The sequence below is a fragment of the Rhinopithecus bieti genome, unplaced genomic scaffold, assembly GCF_001698545.2.
Source record: "Rhinopithecus bieti isolate Rb0 unplaced genomic scaffold, ASM169854v2 scaffold_9615, whole genome shotgun sequence".
Lineage (NCBI taxonomy): Eukaryota > Metazoa > Chordata > Mammalia > Primates > Cercopithecidae > Rhinopithecus > Rhinopithecus bieti.
In genome coordinates, this window is record NW_016806325.1 from 1,711,623 (window position 1) to 1,733,102 (window position 21,480).

The following is a 21,480-nucleotide window of genomic DNA, read 5'->3' on the forward strand; positions in this document are numbered from 1 at the left end:
GGCGTGGGACCCTCCCGGCCAGGTGTGGGATATATTCTCCTGGTGTGCCCGTTTGCTTAAAGCGCAGTATTGGGGTGGGAGTTACCCGATTTTCCAGGTGTTGTGTGTCTCAGTTCCCCTGGCTAGGAAAAGGGATTCCCTTCCTCCTTGCGCTTCCCAGGTGAGGTGATGCCTCGCCCTGCTTCAGCTCTCACTGGTCGGGCTGCAGCAACTGACCAGCACCGAGTGTCTGGCACTCCCTAGTGAGATGACCCCAGTACCTCAGTTGAAAATGCAGAAATCATCTGTCTTCTGTGTCACTCGCGCTGGGAGTTGGAGACTGGAGCTGTTCCTATTTGGCCATCTTCCTCTGCCCCAGGACAGAATCTTAAAACACTTGTGAATTTTTATTTTTTCTTGTTCTAATGATAATACAAATGTCAAAAACACTAACACATTGTAAAACACAGAAAGCAAAATAGTTATTATACTGCTCACAGAAATAACCCATTTTATTAGTAATAGGTATGTCTGTATTTAAACATCTAAAAGGACGATTTTTAAAAAAAATATGGATCTCGCTATGTTGTCCAGGCTAGAATGCAGTGGCTATTCACAGGTGCAATCATAGTTCACTGCAGCTTTGAACTCCTGGCCTCAAACAATCCTCCCATCTCAGCCTCTTAGCCTCACAAGTAGCTGGGACTACATGTATGTTCCACTGAGCCCAGCTATGGAATATCTATTTTTAATAAAAATGTGAATCATACCATACATACTGTTCTGCGATTATCCCTTCTTTTCTTTTATTTTTTACCTCAAAGTACATTTTGCACACCTTTTCATGTCAGAACATAAAGATCTACTAATTCTTTTTTATTTACTGCCTAGTATTTCATTGAATGAATGTGCTATATCTGTTTAACCAATCCCTTAGTGCCATTTGGGTTATTTCTAAATTTTTACTTTTACAAGAAATACTACAGTGAATGTCATTGAACATACATCTTTGTACACTTGAGTAAGGATTTTTTTTGTTGGGTATATTTTTAGGGATAGAATTGTTGAGCCAAAGGTATGATCATTTTAAACTATAATAGACATTTCAAAATGCAAAAATGCTGCATCAAATTTTTTTCCCTCCCACTAAAAATATATGAATTAGATTAGTAATCCCTACATAGAAAGAAGTAAATAGACTACACTGATAGTGTATTTAATGACACTATGCCAGCACAATAATTCCTAAAATAATCAAAGAATAGTTACCATTGATTTATTAATATACACTTATTTGTCCTCCATAGAGCTCTTGTCAATAAATCTTAGCTTATTGCTAAGATTTGGGATTTCTTCCAGATGGAGTTTATGATTAAATGCTGATCACATTGTTACCAAAGTGTTCAGCTTTATTCATTATTTGTTTGATGTTTGCCATAAAAATTACAGCCTTTATAGCCCATTATTTTAGTTTCAACTTCCCAAAATGAGTAGAAATATATGTTAAAAACTTAATATTTGATTACTGTTTAAAATGCTAAAAAATATGATGCAAATTATCAGTGCTTAGAACTAGAAAACCCAAATAGCTTTAATCCTTTTGAGGGGCTTTCTTTTTACCCCTATGATGTGTGGGTGTGTCAAATGTGGACTCCTTCCTGTTTTTCTGTTTGCTGGAACCAAGAAACATGTCTTGCTAAATTCACAAGACTAGTGAATTTCATCTAGTGTAGTATTGAGGAGTCCTGATCATGGAGAACGTATGGCTAGGACTGGTACCCCCCAAATACTGTCATCTCTGATCACAATTCTGGAAAACAGCTTGACATAAGAACATCAATGAAGTGATAATTGATTACACCAGTAGAGTGGAGCTCAGCCATAGAGACACAAAACCCGCTGAGACTTGGAAATCCTAGGCTTAGGCCGTCAGTTTCTGGAGTCTGTTAAGAGGATGCAGAGTGGCAGCCACAGGGCTGAGTCTCAGAGAAGGGTTGTAGAATAGGGGAGGAGGAATGGAAGAGCCACTTGGTGTTCTTGTTGTAGGAGGCACATTAACACATCAGAAACGTTTCAACAGAGACCAAGCTAACAAACTGGAGACCATGGAATGCAGGTAGTCTCTGGAGACTTCACATCCAATGTCTGACTTTTCTAATTTACTTTTCAAGACAAAGTCATTGATATCATGTTTTCCCCCACAATATTCTTTTCTGTACCAACCAAGAGATAATATACAACACTTCCTAAAACAATACTATTGCCTTCTGGATTTTCTTCCAAATTGTTGATACCCATTCTCCAAGTTTTGATGATAACACTGTCTTTAGCTTATCAGAAGGTGGCAGTGGAAGATGCTCAATGAGCAGGATTCGTATTTCTTCCTGAAATGGTTTTGAAATGGTTGTTGAGGGAAATGTGAAGGGATTGTGGTCATGCAGTCATGTCACCAGAAATAACAACCAAATTTATCCGCAGCTATTGTCAGATACAATCAATAGCAAGATAAGCCTCAATTTCAAAGATATTAAAATGTGAATCTTATAATCGAATGAATTATTAAAATGTGAATCTTAGAACTGAATGAAATATAATAATGTGAAAAAATTAAAATCAAATAGAACTATTTTTCAAAAAATACGGATCTTGCTGTGTTGCCCAGGCTAGAGTGCAGTGGCTATTCACAGGTGCAATAGTTCACTGCAATAGCTCACTGCAGCCTTGAGGTGGCTTCATTAATTATTTCCTTTAATCATTCAGCAAATATTCACTGAACATCTTTATGTACAAGACTTGTGGTAAAACTTGCCACCCATTTTTATTTGTTGTTTATGTCTTCTTCTAGGTTTCTTAATTAGCTTAGCTAATAGTTTAAGAAATGCATTTTTTATTCCAAAGACTGAACTCTTCTATTTCTCTATTAGTTCTGCTATTTTCTATTTCATTATTTTTTAATTCTTGTTTCCTTTCATTAGTGTTTTTTTTTTACAACTTTTTAATTGAAATGTCTTATAAACTTATTTGTAATCTTAATTATTTAGGTATATAAGTATTTAAATACATACATTTCTCTCTGCTCTAGCCATATCTTATTATTTCTATTATGTGGTATTTGAACTATTGGTATTTCCTAGATGCCTAACTATTTTGATTTAGAGCTTTTCCTTTGATGCAAAAGTTGTGTTAGAGAGAAACTGAAACTTACATGTAGCGGTGTATTTTGTTTTTCTAATTTTGTGATTAATTTCTATATTTATTGTAGTAGAGGATGTTATCTACATTATTTTTACTTTCAGGAATTTATTAGTTTTTTGTGGTTTGATATATGGTCAATTTTGAATACATTTAATGTGTACTTGAAAAGTTCATTGAGTTTGATTTAATGTGTCTATCTTATTGATTAGGTCATTTGGCTCATTATTTTTTCCTCTACTTAATCTGTATCATGAAGAGATGACTTCATCTCCCATATATACTTGTGTTTCTGTGTTTCTTTTTGTATTTCTTGTTTCTATGAATTTTTTTATTATTTGTGCACAAATACTCGTAACTGTTAGATTTTTATTGTGGGTTGTAGGCATTGTTCCAAAATGCCTCTCTTTGCCATATTTTGCACTTTTTGAGTTGAATTCCATGTTGTCTGATATCACTATCTTGTCCCTGCTTCATTTTGTGTTTGCCAGGTAGGTCTTTGTTGATTCTTTCAACTTTCCCATGCCACTTTGTTTCAGACTTAGCTTTTCAGTACACCATGTTTTACTCTGCAATCTCTTTTTCTTTTATTACCTTTCTATTCATTTTCTCTAAAAGATATACAGTCTTTGGTTTCTAATAGGTATTTTAATAGCATAACATAGCTACACAGAGCATTATTTAGACTGTACGTGAGTACTTGCTTTAAACAACAATGATCCATTCTTCCCCTGACCCCTCACCCTCCTTCACAACCACCTTCCTATTTGGATGAGTCCTCTGTACATGGCATGGCCGATGGAGTCCACAGACTGACCTGTCACTGCCATGGCCACAGCAGTTCTACATTCAAATGGATTCATGTTCACTGCCTCCACTTTTGCCATAGCTGCTTCTTCCTTTCATTGAACGGTTGAAGTTTGTTTCTTTAAGAAGTCTTCATGGGACCATAGTTCCTAAATTCATCCATGTTTGAAAATGTCTACTGTTTGTCTCTTTATGCCTGGAGAACACTTCAACTATAAAAATCTCTGAAGTGCATAATCATTTCCCTGGGGACTGGACAGAGAGTTGAAATTTATCTGATTTTTTTCCCTCATAGATGACTATTCTTCCTTTATCTTTGAAATTTTATATATTTACCAGAAAAGATACATTACCAGTTTGATCGTTTCATGCATTTTTGCTGAAACATCATGTGACATTTGAATTTGTAGTTTCAAATATGTATTTCAAAATGATTTTAAGTTATATTTTGAGTACCTTTCTAGGTCTTACTGTTTTATGTTTTATGGACCCTAGGTAAGTGTATACTTCATTTCCTTTGTCTGTCTTCCATAGCTTTACTTTCCTCTCTAGTCCTTTTAAAGTCTTTTGGTTTTGCACAGTGTTCTCAAGCTTGTTCTTCAGGTCCTTGAATTTGTTCTCTCCGTCCTCCTTTCTGTGGTATCTAAATTTGACATTCACTGTTGTGATGGTCTTATTTTCCCTTCCAATTTCCCCTAAGTTCTTCTAGCATTTACAGAAGTTCTTTAATTCAGTTCTCCACTCATTCATACAGTGGTTCTTTCATTCATTTCTCCGATTCAGGAGGACAGTTTAAAGTTTTCATCAACTTCATGACAATACATTTGAGGTATGTGTTGTGGGTTTGTATCTATTTTTGGAAGACGTTGTATTTATTTTCTTTTTTAAAGAGTGTTTTTACTTTGATCTCATGCTTAAAAAAATATGCCTGATCTTTGAATGAGAGAAAACCTTTTCCTCAGCTCTTAGTTGAACTATAGAATAGTGCTACTTTTACCCCATCTGTTTCTAATATGATTATTTACAATGGTTCAAATGCATTTTCAGAAGAAAAATTGTTTTTTGAATAAGTTCCAAACTTGCTTTCCTTATTAAAAGAAGCTAGTTGGAACTTGGGTCTGTGTGTTTAATTTTTAGCTTAATTTCTTTTGCTCAAAATGGAGCTTTACTGCTTTCATTGGTTATAAAATTGAATCTCATGGGAAGTGTAAACATAAAAAGCAGGAAGAAGAAAGTAAGAATCACCCATAATTTTTACCACTTAGAGATAATCGCCATCATTTTGATGTATATAAGACTGTAATTTTTAAAGTATTTAAATTTATGTGATATATGCTTGTATATATAGTGTGTATACACACATACACAGATAAAACAGCAGATATTTGCATGTGTGTGTATACACACACACATTCATACATATATGTGTACTTAGTATATATACACATACAGGAAAAATGTGCTCATACTATACATACATAATAAAGTGATCTAACTTTGCTTTTTCCCTAAAGGTCAGACCTGATGTTCTCAAACCTTACACAGAGGTTAGCCCTAGAGCACTAGAGCAAACGCATAGGGTGGGTGCCGTGGGAATTGAAAACAATTTTTTCTTTATTTTCTCTAATTCGGACCCTGACCCTGACCCCAAACCCTAACCTTAACCCTTACCCCTGGAATTTTAAAATTATTGAGAAAAATACAGTGACATTGATATCTTTTAGATACTTTTTGAGTTACTAAATGGAAACAGTTCATTTTATAGCTCTGTCTTTAGATTGAGCTATGTTGCTTTCAATGATGTCTTTGCAAATCTGAGTTGATACAATTAAAATCAAGTAAATACCCTGTGAAAATTATCTAGGAACAGGAAATGAGGGAGGCAGTATTCACTCTAAGTCCAAGGTTTGAGAAGTTGTGCAGTGCCTAACATTAAACAGATCCCATTAATAAGTAATTTGGTTAAGAATGACAAAAAATAATATTTCAATTTATGTGTATTATTTCTTTCAAGCATGGAAATCTGTGCACAAGCAAAACCATCAATCAAATGTATGTCATAAAAAAGATATTTTTAGACCCCTAAGATCTTAAAACAGTTACCTTTCTCCTAATTGCTCTAAAAACTTTCTCAGGAACCTGTTGGAGAATGTACTCCTTGGAAATAAGGAATAAAGAGGATCCAGGGAACAGGAGGTTCACCACAGAGGAGCAGGAAAGGGAATTCCCAGTATGATGGCAAGTTGCTAAATTAAATGTTTTGCCCATTATTTTTTACTGGGCTGTGGGTCTTTTTCTTATCGACTTAAAGTGCTCTTCATTATAGGAGATAAACCTTTGTTGTGTTGCAAATCATTTCTTGAAATGTTTTTGCCTTTTGATTTTGTCTTTGAGTTTCTTTTTTCTTTGCTATACAGAAACTTAAAATATGTATTTGATAAAATTGATTAATGTAAGGATAATTTTAACTCTCAGATCTTGTGACCCTATTAAGTTAGATATTATAAGCTACAGAAACTAAGCCAGCTGTCTGACTTCTCTGGACTTTAGATTTGTTATCTGAAACATGATGCGTCTTCTGCTAGCTATTTGTGAAGTCCCTTCCAACTGTGAGTGTTGATCAGTATTGACTTCACGTGACGGGAAGTTTTTGACAACAAATTTAAATTAGCTCCTGGAAAAATTCTAGGAACAGTCAATGACAGGATTTTAGATAAAATTATGACATTAAACATCACAAAACCATAAAATATACAGATTGAAGTGACAGAAAAATTCAGTGACTACTGCTGAGACGACATGGAGAGAGAACACTTCCTCATTTTGTCTGAAGCCTGGTGATCCAACGACTGTGTGAATGGAAGGCAGGGCATCAGCAGGCCTGGAAATGTCAATATCAAGCTTCTCTAGCAAAAAGGAAAGAGACGGGAACTTGTTGAAACTCCCCCTGCAACGTGCTTTGGACACAAACATTTCTTATTGTTTTTTTGTTCTGTGAGTGACAACTCATTCACAAAAGAGAAAGGTGACCAGAGAGCTTTGAAACTCACCCACAGTCTATAGGGAACTTTCCTCACTCTCTGAGCTCCTCCTTAGCTCAGGCAGAAAGGAGATGGGGAAGGAGTAGGTGATAAAAGAAAGTTCATATGGCCATGCTTTTGCAACTCGTTCCCCTTCTCCCTAAATTGCTACCCCACTTTGGTTCATCTGCAGTCCTTATGTAACGCTCTGATCCAGATGCAGCTTTCATTAGCAATATCCGCAAACAGGAATGAGACATTGCATGCATTTGTTCTGAAATGATACTAATTTTTAAAATTATCTGCAAATAAATACAAATGCTTCTCAACCGACGTACATCTTTCACATTTCTTTGTCCAGAACATAATCAGTGAAACTACATCTCTAGTCTCTGCACTAGCCTGCTTTTAAATTTTTCATATTTTCCATTGCTGATTTGTATTTGTTCTCACGTGTATATAGAAATAAAAGCATCACAGCTATACAACATGTGAAGATTTCATTTGGCCCTGTTGAAAATTACACAGTCAGAACCATTTCATTAGTATTAAGCCTCTGTCAAGATGTATAGTTAGGAATCGAGTAAGCTTGAAAATCCATTGTATTTGCACACATTTGAGACATCTATTTAGACACCAGACTATGAAAGAGCTGGCTTAGCAGACTAAATGGAGTATATGCATTAGGTTTTTAGAGAGTTTAGAATAATATTAGATGAGTTCCAAATAAGAAAATTAATGTATATGCATTTAAAGCAAACTAAAGCATATTAGAGAAACTCTATGTGTTAGAGCAAATATTTTGATAGTCATTGTAAAGCTGTTTTAATAATGATTTTATATGACCACATGATGCCAATTACTTAAACATGTTAGATATTAGATATCTTTCATTGTAAAAATAATGTAACAATATTACAACTACTCAAATATAAGGAGGAACACAGTGTGACTACCTTAACATACCATTGTGTACATTTTTCTGCCCATCCTTACAGGTATTTGCCTTGTGCAGATTTTTTACATAGTTGTAGTTGTATAATTCAAGTACATTTTTGCAGTGGCAACATTTTTACAACTTTATTTATAAAGGCAGAAATAGCAACAGTCTATACATATTTGTACTGTAGCTTGCTTAAACATTACTCACATGTTGGATATTCTTTTATTTTCCTATTAAAATATCACTACTCTAAATATGTATTCATATATACATATAAATAATTTTTTACTCAATTTAGATTATATTAATAGGAAGCATGATTATGAAGTTAAAGTATGAAATATTTTTTATGGTTCTTGCTACATACAGCTGAATTGCTTTTGGAAATGATTGTACATATTTAGAATGCAATTAGCAATGTATAAAACTGCCAGTTTCACTGCACCACCATCAAAACACAATTTCTTCAATAAACTATTTAATAGATTTAATACTTAATAATACCTTCCCGGGTTTTTTTTTTGTTTTCTTTTGTTTTAAATTAATGCCTTGGCAGAATAGGGCCAATGCTGCTGTGGAAACAGCCATGGAGCAAGAAATTCAAGACTCTTTTTTTTGATGTAGTTTAGCAGGAAAGGTGCAGACAGTATGAGAAAGAAGCCATTTCATCTGGGTGTGGGGTGAATCCTATTTTTGGATTCTGGTTTTAAAATTTGGCCTATTCTCCTATTTCCTTATGACTGCATAAAGAAAAATCCCCACCACCTGCCACTTTAATAAGAAATGTGTTATTTTGTTCCAAAGTGCACTCATTTTGTATGTGTCAGCTGAAGACAGAGACACATGTGAAGCTTAATCTGGATGGACCTGTGTCAAACCCCCATCACAGCTCTAGAGCCGTGGAAAGTCCAACAACTAATTTCTGGGCACAGTGTAGTGAGGAGGAAACTTTCGATTCTATAATCTGTCTTTGGGGACTCCAGTAGATTTTTTTGAAGTATGTTTAATAATGTCTGGTACGTGGAAGTCCTGAGACTTCAAACAGCCTCAGATCATTTGGCTCTTGGTCAGTTAGAGCAGGTGATTCAACTGCTTCTGCAATAGGCAGCAGGCAGGACACAAAGGGAGCTGGCCAAGGACTTATTGCAGTTGAGATAGGGAGAAGAGACTGCGACAGCCTGCTACCACGAAAGGTGTATGTCTGTGTGTGTGTCTGCATGAGAGCTCATTGGCCAGGGTAGTAGTAATGGCGTTTAGGACTACATTTGTTATCTAGATAATGTAGAGGCAAGGCAAATGAGATAGCCTTGTTTTTGTTTTCAGGTTTTCCTTCAAGGCCTATTTTTCTCTCCGGGTTGAGAACCAGGACCATTTTCCTGGTTACTGTTTCTACTACTTAGGGAAGCGTAGGGAGAACACACCTTCCTGTGTGTGAATTAGAGCAAATGCCAAGTCTCTATGTGTGCATGTGCCTGCACATGACAGTGTTCTGCAGTTGAAATAGGTCTGGTGGGCCATTACAAGGGACACAGGCTTGAGCGTTTTTGGTTTTAAAGGTAGGGGTGACTTAAGCAGTTATAGCCTTTGGAGAAAGAGTCTATAGAGCAAGACACATCGAAGGTCTAGGAGAAGAAAGAATGGCTTCTCCTGGAAGAGCAACATTCCTGGGAGATAGTTTACCTACTAAGGAAGATATGGCTGATCAGGCAATAAGAATTGAAGGAGACAACCCTTGATGGTGAAATTGGAAACCACAAGGAAGAGAATGGTGTACTTGTCACAGAAAAGCATGTTGAAGATGGGAAGAAACAGAAACAAACTTAGATGTGGAGACCTGAATGGAAGGAGCAAGTAGAGCAAAAACTCACAAATGTAAGGTCAGTTTTACATTTGCCACTTTAGAAAATCAGAATTAAATTCATGTTTTAGGAATTTTAGGATAAAACAAACAGGCATTCTTCTATCTTCTTAAGAGTATTGTGAGCATTACAGTAATTCAGTTTCTAGGTATATACACTAAAGAATTGAAAGCAGGGATTTGAACAGATATTTGTGCACCCATGTTCATAGCAGCATTATTCACAACAGCCAAAAGGTGAAAGCAACCCAAGTGTCCGTTGATAGATGATTGGATAAATAAAGTGTGGTACATACATGCAGTGGAATATAACCCAGTCTTAAACGGGAGGAAACGCTGATACATGCTAAAACATGGATGAACCCTGAGGACATATGCTGAGTAAAATAAGCCAGTCACAAAATGATAAATACTGTATGATTCCATGTAATCATAATTATATTCCATGTAATAAATACTGTATAATTCCATGTACTCAAGGTAATCAAAATTCGTAGAGATAGAAAATACAGTGGTGGTTGCCAAGGTCCAGGGAAAGGGGGAATGGGAAGGTAGCAGTGTTTAGTAGATACGGAGTCTCAGTTTGGGAAGATTAAAAACTTCTAGAGATGGATGATGGTGATGGCTGCACAGTAATATGAATGTACTTAATGCCACTAAACTGTATACTTAAAAATAGTTAAGATGGCAAATTTTGTGTTAGGTATATTTTACCATAATGAAAACAAGTGAAGGGATCAAAAAATATATACATTTCATAAAATTACGGTAATCTCCTGACAACCACAGTTTTTGGACCACTAGAGTTCATTAACAGTGATTTAAATTTTTACAACAATTTAAAAAATCTGAGATGTTTCACAAATACAACACTTAGTTTAGTCCCTTATAGTTATTCCTAAAGTTGCCTATTAAAATTACTTATTAAACTCCATAAACATACAAAATACAGATGTCCGGGCCCTGCCCCAGACCTATTGAATCATACTCTCCGGGGATGGATGCCAAACATTCACATCTTAACAGGTGCTTAAGTGCCTCCCACACCCAAATTACTCTTCCCTCTTTAGATCTGGGATTAGGCCTCTTGGGGATCATGCAGAGAGAAAAGATCTTTTAAATTGTATCCTTTCAACAAATGTATGGGAGACTAGTCTGGGGAAATACTACTTCTTAATCATCTTGATAATTTATAAAAATACATAAGCATTTTATAAAAGGGAATAAGGGAGCACCAGTAATAAAAGATGTAATTATTGCCCTCTTTGGTGAGTGGAAGTTTAGTGTCACGTATTTGATTTAGAAAAATAAAGAAATGTGACAGTCCTACCACGTCAAGTGTTGTAGAGGTATATATACGTCTGTGTGTGTGTGAAATGTATATTATATATATTACTATTTCTTTTTTCAATTGCCTTTCATTTAAAAAATTTTTATTTTACTTTAAGTTCTGGGATACATGTGCAGAATGCGCAGGTTTATTGCATAGGTAAATGTGTGCCATGGTGGTTTGCTGCACATATCAACCTGTCATCTAGGTTTTAAGCCTCACATGCATTAGGTATTTGTCCTGATGCTCTCCCTCTTCACCCCTCCCATGACAGGCCCCAGTGTGTGTTGCTCCCCTCCCTGTGTCCATGTGTTCTCACTGTTCAACTCCCACTTATGAGTGAGAATATGTGGTGTTTGGGTTTCTGTTCCTCTGTTAGCTTGCTGAGGATGATGGCTTCCAGCTTTACCCATGACCCTGCAAAGGACATGATCTCATTCCTTTTTATGACTGGTGGGCCATTACAAGGGACACAGTGTATATGTGCCACATTTTCTTTATCCAGTCTATCACTGATGGGCATTTGGGTTGGTTCCATGTCTTTGCTATTGTAAATAGTGCTGCAATAAACATACATGTGAAAGTATCTTTATAGTAGAATGATTTGTATTCCTTTGAGTATATACCCAGTAATGCAGATTTGCTGGGTCAATGTATTTCTGATTCTAGTCCTTGAGCGAATCACAACACTGTCTTCCACCAGCTGGTTGAACTAATTCACATTCCCACCAAACAGTGCTAAAAGTGTATCCTATTTTTTTTTTTTTTTCCACAGCCTCACCAACATCTGGTTCGCTTCTTGACATTTTTTTTAATATCGCCATCTGACTAGATATGAGTAGGTATCCTCATGTGTTATTGATTTGCCATTTCTCTAACCATCAGCTGATGGTTGACTATGTTTGCTGGCTGCATAAATATCTTCTTTTGAGAAGTGTCTGCTCATATCCTTTGCCCACTTTTTGATGGGATTTTTTTTTCTTGTAAATTTGTTTAAGTTCCTTGTAGATTCAGGATATTAGACCTTTGTCAGATGGGTAGATTGCAAATATTTTCTCCCATTCTGTAGGTTGCCTGCTTACTCTGATGATAGTTTCTTTTGCTGTACAGGAGCTCTTTAGTTTAATTCGATCTCATTTGTCAATTTTAGCTTTCGTTGGAATTGCTTTTGGCTTTTTTGTGATGAAATCTTTACCCATGTCTATGTCCTGGATAGTATTGCATAGGTTTTCATCTAAGGATTTTATGGTTTTGGATTTTACATTTAAGTCTTCAATCCATCTTGAGTTAATTTTTGCATAATGTGTGAGGAAGGAGAGTCCAGTTTCAGTTTTCTGCATATGGCTAGCCAGTTTTCCCAGCACCATTTATGAAATAGGGAATCCTTTCCCCATTGCTTGTTTACATCAGATGGCTGTAGATGTGTAGTGTTATTTCTGAGGTCTCTGTTCTGTTCCACTGGTTTATATGTTTGTTTTGGTACTAGTACCATGCTGTTTTGGTTACTGTAGTCTTATAGTATAGTTTGAAGTCAGGTAGCATGATGCCTCCAGTTTTTTTCTTTCTGCTTAGGATTGTCTTGACTATATGGGCTCTGTTTTGGTTCTATATGAAATTTAAAGTAGTTTTTTCTAATTCTCTGAAGAAGGTCAATGGTAGTTTAATAAGAATAGCATTGAATCTATAAATTACTTTGGGCAGTATGGCCATTTTCATGATATTGATTCTTCCTATCCATGAAGGTGGATTTTTTTTTCCATTTGTTTGTGTCCTCTCTTATTTCCTTGAGCAGTGGTTTGTAGTTCTACTTGAAGAGGTCCTTCACTTCCCTTATTAGGTGTATTCCCAGGAATTTTACTCATTTTGTAGCAATTGTGAACAGGAGTTCATTCATGATTTGGCTCTGTCGTTGTCTATTGTTGGTGTATAGAAATGCTTGTGATTTTTGCACATTGATTTTGTATCCTGAGACTTTGCTGAAGTTACTCATCAGCTTAACGAGTTTTGGGGTTGAGATGATGGGGTTTTCTGAATATAGAATCATGTCATCTGCAAACAGAGACAATTTGACTTCTTCTCTTCCTATCTGAATATGCTTTATTTCTTTCTCTTGCCTGATTGCCCTGGCCAGAACTTCCAATACTATGTTGAATAGGAGGGTGAGAGAGGGTGTCCTTGTCTTGTGCTGGTTTTCAAAGGGAATGGTTCCAGCTTTGGCCTATTTGGTATGATATTGGCTGTGGTTTGTCATAAATAGCTCTTATTATTTTGAGATATATTCCATCAATACCTAGTATATTGAGAGTTTTTAACATGAAGCAATGTTGAATTTTATTGAAGGCCATTTCTGCATCTGTTGAGATAATCATGTAGTTTTTGTCACTGGTTCTGTTTATGTGATGGATTACGTTTATTGATTTGTATATTTGAGCCAACCTTGCATCCCAGGGATGAAGCTGACTGAATCGTGGTGGATAAGCTTCTTGATGTGCTGCTGGATTAAGTTTTTCATTATTTTATTGAGGATTTTTTGCATTGATGTTCATCAGGGATATTGGCCTGAAGTTTCTTTTTTTGTTGGGTCTCTGCCAGGTTTTGGTAACAGGATGATGCCGGCCTCATAAAATGAGTTACAGATGAGTCCCTCCTTTTCAATTGTTAATAGTTTCGGTAGAAATGGTACCAGCTCCTCTTTTTACCTTTGGTAGAATTCAGCTGTGAATCGGTCTGCTCCTAGGCTGTTTTTGTTTGGCAGGCTATTAATTACTGCCTCAATTTCAGAACTTGTTATTGGCCTATTCAGGGATTCAGCTTCTTCCTAGTTCAGTCATGGGAGGGTTTATGTGTCCAGGAATTTATCCATTTCTTCTAGATTTCCTAGTTTATTTGTGTAGAGGTGTTTATAGTATTCTCTGATGGTAATTTGTATTTATGTGGGGTCAGTGGTGATACCCCTTTATGATTTTTTATTGTGTCTATTTGATTCTTCTCTTTCTTCTTCTTTGTTAGTCTAGCTAGTGGTCTATCTATTTTGCTAATTTTTTCAAAAAGCCTCTCCTGGATTCATTGGTTTTTTGAAGGTTTTTTTTTGTGTTTTCTCTCCTTCAGTTCTGCTCTGATCTTAGTTATTTCTTGTCTTCTGCCAGCTTTTGGATTTGTTTGCTCTTGCTTCTCTAGTTCTTTCAACTGTGATGTTAGGATGTCAGTTTTAGATCTTTCTAGCTTTCTGATGTGGGCATGTATTGCTATAAATTTCTCTCTTAACACTGCTTTAGCTGTGTCCCAGAGATTCTGGCATGTTGTCTCTTTATTCTCATTGGTTTCAAAGAACTTCCTGATTTCTGCCTTAATTTCATTATTTACCCACGAGTCATTCAGGAGCAGGTTGTTCAATTTCCATGTAGTTGTGTGGTTTTGAGTGAGGTTCTTAACAGGTCTGTTTGAGTGAGGTCCTCTCACTGTTTTGATTTCAGTATTTTCGCATTTGCTGAGGAGTGTTTTCCTTCCAATTATGTGGTCGATTTTAGACTAAGTGCCATATGGTACTGAGAAGAATGTATATTCTGTTGATTTGGGGTGGAGAGTTCCGTAGCTATCTCTCAGGTCCACTTGATCCAGAGTTGAGATCGAGGCCTGAATATCCCTGTTAGTTTTCTGTCTCATTGATATGTCTAACATTGGTGGTGGGGTGTTAAAGTCTCCCACTGTTATTGTGTGGGAGTCTAAGTCTCTTTGTAGGTCTCTGAGAACTTATTTTATGAAGCTGGGTGTTCCTCTATTGGGTGCATATATATTTAGGATAGTTAGCTCTTCCTGTTGCAGTGATCCCTTTACCATTACGTAATGCCCTTCTTCGTCTTTTTTGATCTTTGTTGGTTTAAAGTCTGTTTTATCAGAGACTAGGATTGCAAACCCTGCTTTTTTTTTTTTTTTTTTTTTTTTTTTTTTTTTTTTTTTTTTTTTTTTTTTTTTTTTTTTTTTTTTTTTTTCTTTTCTTTTCATTTACTTGGTAAATTTTCCTTCATCTCTTTATTTTGAGCCTATGTATGTCTTTGTATGTGAGATGGGTTTCTTGAATACAGCACACCAATGGGTCTTCATTCTTTATCCAATTTACCAGTCTGTGTCTTTTAATTGGGCCAGTTAGCCGTTTATGTTAAGGTTAATATTGTCCTGTCCTCATGATGCTAGCTGGTTATTTCGCACACTAGTTGCTGTGGTTTCTTCATGGTGTCATTGGGATTTATATGTTAGCATGTTTTTGCAATGGCTAGTACAAGTTTTTCCTTTCTGTGTTTAGTGCTTCCTTCAGGAGCTCTTACAAGGCAGGCCTGGTGGTGACAAAATTGCTCAGCATTTGCTTGTCTGAAAATAATTTTATTTCTCCTTTGCTTGTGAAGCTTGGTTTGGCTGGATAGGAAATTCTGGGTTGAAAATTCTTTTATTTAAGAATGTTGAATATTGGCCCTCAATCTATTCTGGCATCTAGGGTTTCTGCTGAGAGATCTGTGTTAGTGTTATGGGCTTCCCTTTGTAGGTGACCTGGCCTTTCTCTCTAGCTTCCCTTAACATATTTTCTTTCATTTTGACTTTGGAGAATCTGATGACTATGTGTCTCGGGGTTGATCTTCTCATGGAGTATCTTAGCGGTATTCTCTGTTTTTCCTGAAATTGAATGTTGGCCTGTCTTGCTAGGGTGCAGAAGTTCTCCTGGATAATATTCTGAAGTGTGTTTTCCAACTTGGTTCCATTCTCTCCATCTCTTTCAGGTACTCCAATCAATCATAGGTTCAGTCTTTTTACATAGTACCATATTTCTTAGAGATTTTGTTCATTCCTTTTCATTCTTTTGTCTCTAATCTTGTCTGCCTGTCTTATTTCAGCAAATTGTCTTCAATCTCTGATATTCTTTCTTCCACATGATTGATTTGGCTATTGATACTGGTGTATGTTTCATAAAGTTCTCATGCTGTTTTTTCAGCTCCATCAGGTCATTTATGTTCCTCTCTAAACTGATTATTCTAGTTAGCAGCTCCTGTAACCTTTTATCAGGTTCTTAGCTTCTTTCTTTGGCTTAAAGCATGTTCCTTTACCTCAGTGAAGTTTGTTATTAGTCACCTTCTGAAGTCTACTTCTGTTAATGCACCCATCTCATCCTCTATGCAGGTCTGTACTCTTGCTGGATAGGTATTGTGATCATTTAAAGGAGAAGAGGCACTCTGGCCTTTAGGGTTTTCAGTGTTTTTTTCATTGATTTTTTTTTTTTTTTTTTTTTGACAGACTCTCTCGCTCTGTTGCCCAGGCTGGAGTACAGTGGCATGATCTTGGTTCACTGCAACCTCCACCTTCCAGGTTCAAGTGATTCTCCTGCCTCAGCCTCCTGAGTAGCTGGGATTACAGGCATGCACCACCATGCCTGACTAATTGTTTTGTATTTTTAGTAGAGATAGGGTTTCGCCATATTGGCCAGGCTGGTCTTGGACTCCTGACCTCAAGTGATCCACCCACGTCGGCCTTCCAAAGTGCTGAGATTATAGGTGTGAGCCACCATGCCTGGCCTCGTTGATTCTTTCTCATTTCATGAGTTTGTCTAGTTTCAATCTTTGAGGCTGCTGACCCTTGGATGAGGTTTTTGTGGGAACTTTTTTTTGTTGATGCTGTTGTTTTGCTTTCTGTTTGTTTGCTTTTCTTCCAATAGTCAGGTCCCTCTTCTGTAGGGCTGCCGTGGTTTGCTGAGGGTTCATTTCAGGCCCTATTCGTCTGGTTCACTTCTGTGCCTGGAGATGTCACTTGAGGAGGCTGGAGAACAGCAAAGGTGGGTACCTATTCCTTCCTCTGGGATCTCTGACCTCAAGGGGCACTGACCTGATTCCAGTAGGAAAGTAGGAATGCTCCTATACAGGGTGTCTGACAACCCTTGTGGGAGGGTATCACTCAGTTGGGTGGCATGGAATGCAGAACCCAAATAATGAAGCACTTTGGCTGTCCCTTGGTGGAGGGGGTGTGCTGCCCTGTGGGGGAAACCCACTCATTTGGGCTTCCTGTATTCCTCAGAACTAGCAAGAGGAAACACTAAGTCTGCTGGTCTGCGGAAACTATGGCCACCCCTCCTGCTAGGGGCTTAGGCCCAGGGAGATCAGGGTTCTGTCCGTGAGCCCCTGGCTGGAGTTGTTGGAGTTCCTGCAATGAGGCCCCACCCAGTGAGGAGGGATGGGTCAGGGTCAGGATGAAGAGGCACTCTAGCTGCAGTCTGCCACAGCCTGTGTGATGGATTGTGGGGGATACTTCTTGGGACCAAGCCGTCCAGCCTCCCTGGCTCCAGCAGGGGAAAAGCATGACCTGGAGCTATGGAGATGGCTGCTGCCCTTCCCTTGCCCTGGGAGCTTAGTGTGTTAGGCAGCTAGGAGTCCCATTGTTGGCTGCCGCCCCTCCCCCAAGGAGCTCAAATGGCTTAGACAGCAGGCAGCCACAGCTGTGGTGCTGGCCGCCCCTTCCCCAATAACTCTGCAGGCTTAGGCAGATTCTAGCTGAGTGGCTGTTGAGAATCTGTGTGGCTTCCTGGTTGGGACCCTAGGCCTGGGTGGTGTGGGCTCATGAGTGGGATCTTCCGTTGCAGAGTTCCATGGGGAAAAGCATGGTTTCCCAGGCTAAGTAGCATGCTCACTCACTGCCTTCTTGGCTGGTGGGTGGGGGCTCCCCTGACCCTTGTGGGTTTCAAGTAGGCCACAGAACCACACTGCTCTTCCTTCCTCTTGGTAGATCATGCCAGCTGCCTAGTCAGTGCTGATGACAGAACCTGGATACCTCAGTTGCCAACGCAGGATTCTCAGGCCGTTTTGTTTCTTTTTGATGGGAGCCTCCGATGGTGGCTGCTTCTAGTCGGCCATCTTGGGCCTGCCCCCCAATTGCCTTTCCAGACCTGTGTAGGGCAGAGCCTTTGGGTTTATATGTAGAAAGCATGCAAATGGAAAACATTAAATTTCAAGCCAGTACATAATGGTTCTCAATCCTTTTAACTGGATGCCCCAACAGATCACAGAACAGAAACAGGGGTTCTACAACAAATGTGAAAGGTGCTCTGGTAGAGGACTTCCTGCCAGAACAAGTTTTAAATGACAAATATGACCTGTTTTGGACAAGATGCCTTCTAGGCTTGTATTTACTCTGCTTGTAAGTATTATATACATTTAACCCTTAATTTTTTGTTCCTGTCAAACCTTTTATTTTCCACGAAAAAGTATTGTCAACCAACCATTCTGCCAGCCCCAGAACTTTCACATGCAACCTTTTCTCCCTCTGCTTGACAAGGAATCACTGTAGTTATTTCAGGCATGAAAATAAGCATTTGTACAGTTACTTTTCATTACCTTAGGAAAAACTGAACAAGTAACTGGAAGCATTTTAATAAGTGTGGCAGGGCAAGGTTTTAATAATTTACAGGAGTAAGTTCCCTGTACACAATCCCTTCCTCGCCCCATTGGAGTAGTCTTATTAGAAAAAAGAAAAAATAATAAGAGCTGATTATCCCCATGGAAGATTGTCCTGAGGGCATTTGTAAAGGGAAAACTTTGAAGCTGCAGTCTTGGCACCTGTAGTTAAGAAGATGTCCCACCGAAGGGACCCGGGATAGACCCATCTCTGATTCTCTATGGGCTGCTGTGTTACCAGTTCTCAAAATGGGGCAAGAGAATTGTGCTCAGGCCGAATGCTGCACTCAAATGAGGAAAGGTAAGATGGCAACCACAATGGAATAAGAACCTGCCCTCCCCCACCCTTTTTCTCTGGACCTTGTCAGCCCTAAGATCCTTGTAAAGTCCCTCCCTTGAAGGGAGTGGGAGTAAGTATGTACCAATGACAGATATTGATCAGTTGCTTTCCTACCTAAGTGAGCAAGGGCTCAGATTCCAGAGTAATTTGATACTGAAAACTAAATTGAACAATTCTAGCACCTTGTGTTATGCAGCAATTTATTCATGTTACATATGATGGATATTACTTACCATTTTTTAATAACATTGATTTTCACAAGGCCTGTTTTTTGGGGGGGTTTTGTAGGGGGGCTTGATTTTTCCTACAGGGAGATGAGTTTTTCCCTGGATCAAGTGTGGGAGAAAGAGGGGAAGACTGTGGAACTGGTTCTGAGCAAAAGTGTAAGTTACACTATTATGGAAAAGATCTATGCACATTTTGGAACTCCAGGGTTTTCCAGAATTATTGAGTTTATACAAACTCTGTTTTTAAGGCTGAATTAGCAGCTATCAGAATCCGTTACACTTTTTTTGTTTTCTTTTCTTTTCTTTTTTTTCTATAATGGGATAGGCTTGCTGGTGAGGGAATGTGTGAAAATACCAGTGGGGAGCAGATTTTCTAACTGATTAGAATGTGTGGAGCTGCTGCAATGATTTCCTCTGTGTTTCCTTTGGCTACAGATAATACCACAAAGCTAACTCAGTGACGCACATGCCCAGCTGATAACAGCTGACACATGTGAATTGTAAGCCAAGTGTGTATTATCAGAATGTGAGTTAAAAACCCATAAAACTCCCCGCTGTCTGACTTGAAAACATTCCTCTTGAAATTTTAATGACATGGTAGGTAATATTTTTAATTTTGCATGCTAAAACACTTCCAGTGAAATCTGAGAGTAAAAGCATGTCCCTTTAATCAATATGAGCTAGATATACAACCTAAGTATTAATATATTCCTGCAATAGCAGGATTCCCGAGAATTGCATAACATTGGTATCATTCATTAGGATGTACAACTAAATATTAGACAATCTTGATTTGCCTTTTAAAATTTAATTTTAATATTTTAATCAAACATTGACAAAGTTAAAAAAACTCTAACCATACCATAGCTTTAAAAAGAAAACCAGCAGTCCTCTGCTAAAACCCTTCCCATCACAGATTCCTGTTCCCTGGAGATACTTTCAATTATTGTAGTTGTTATGTTTATTTTTTACTGTAATATTTTAAAATAATCTTATACTATTATTTCTTCAATTTTAATTAGTAAAAATTATCTAATGACTTCATATTATGGAAGGTATGAATTTTGGTCTCTTCTACTGCCCACTTCTCTGTTCACACTTTCCTTTTCCTATCCTTCCAATGTGGCTTTTGATGAAATCAGTTTGGTACATTTTTCTCGGTTAAATTCCCTGCTTATTATGATTATTCAAACATAATTCACCACTCAGCCATAGAGAATTATGATCCTATTTCTTTCTTGTACAGCTTTTTATTTTTCATACTAATTGCTGTTTGTGAAGTTTAGTCTTTTATGCAGCCATCATTAATTTATTCCCAGACTTCCCACAGGACTTCAGATCTTCTGTCATCTCTCAATATGTTAAAATACACCTAAAAGTTAAATAAAAAAATACCTATTAGGCACTAGGCTCAATACCTGTGTGACAAAATAATCTGCACATCAAACCCCTATGACACAAGTTTAGCTACATAACAAACCTGCACATGTACCCCTGAACTTAAAGGTTAACGAAAAAAAAAAAAAAGAAAAAAATCCACCAAATGTGGGCCATGAAGATGCACAGCCCAGATCTCCTTAGATAGTCTGTTCCAGGACACATGAAAATTGCCTTCAGTTCCTGCTCCTACAAATGCTTAGAACATGCTTCCCCTAGGTTGTTCTCAGCCAATGACTGAGCATGGCTGGGGTATTAGGGTTTAGTCCTGTCCTAGTACCAATGAACAACCTTTGTGTGGGACTCCCCTCTCCACCGGCCTGGCTGCAACTTTCTTAGAACTGTGCTGTGGTCTGGGGCTTTTCTACCCAATCCTCCCTTCCCTCTCCTTTCGAAAGGTCATATCTGCAAACAGTTATCCCTGCCTAATCCTGGTCTGGCCCCCTTTATCCTTCACAGGCATTCCTCGCAGTAAATTTCTTGTACATCCAATCTCATCTTGGCACCTGCTTCTCAAAAAGGGGCACTGAGAGGGGTCTGAGAAAGCAGGCACTAAGATGGGCATGTGGATTGGCTTGCTCTTTGCCCAGATGGTGCTAAGGAGGAGTCTATCCTGAGAGTAATATGGGGTCAATGGAACCTGGTACACAGTTGGAGGCTCAATTACTTAATATTTCACTTGTGGTGATTTGGGAAAACAGACAGCCAGAGGACTGAGGATTGCTAAGTTATATTGATAATGAAAAACTGAGAGAGGTTAGGGACATGGATGCAGCTGGAAACCATCATTCTTAGCAAACTATCACAAGAACAGAAAACCAAACACCGCATGTTCTCACTCATAGGTGGGAACTGAACAATGAGATCACTTGGACTCGGGAAGGGGAACATCACACACCGGGGCCTATCATGGGGAGGGG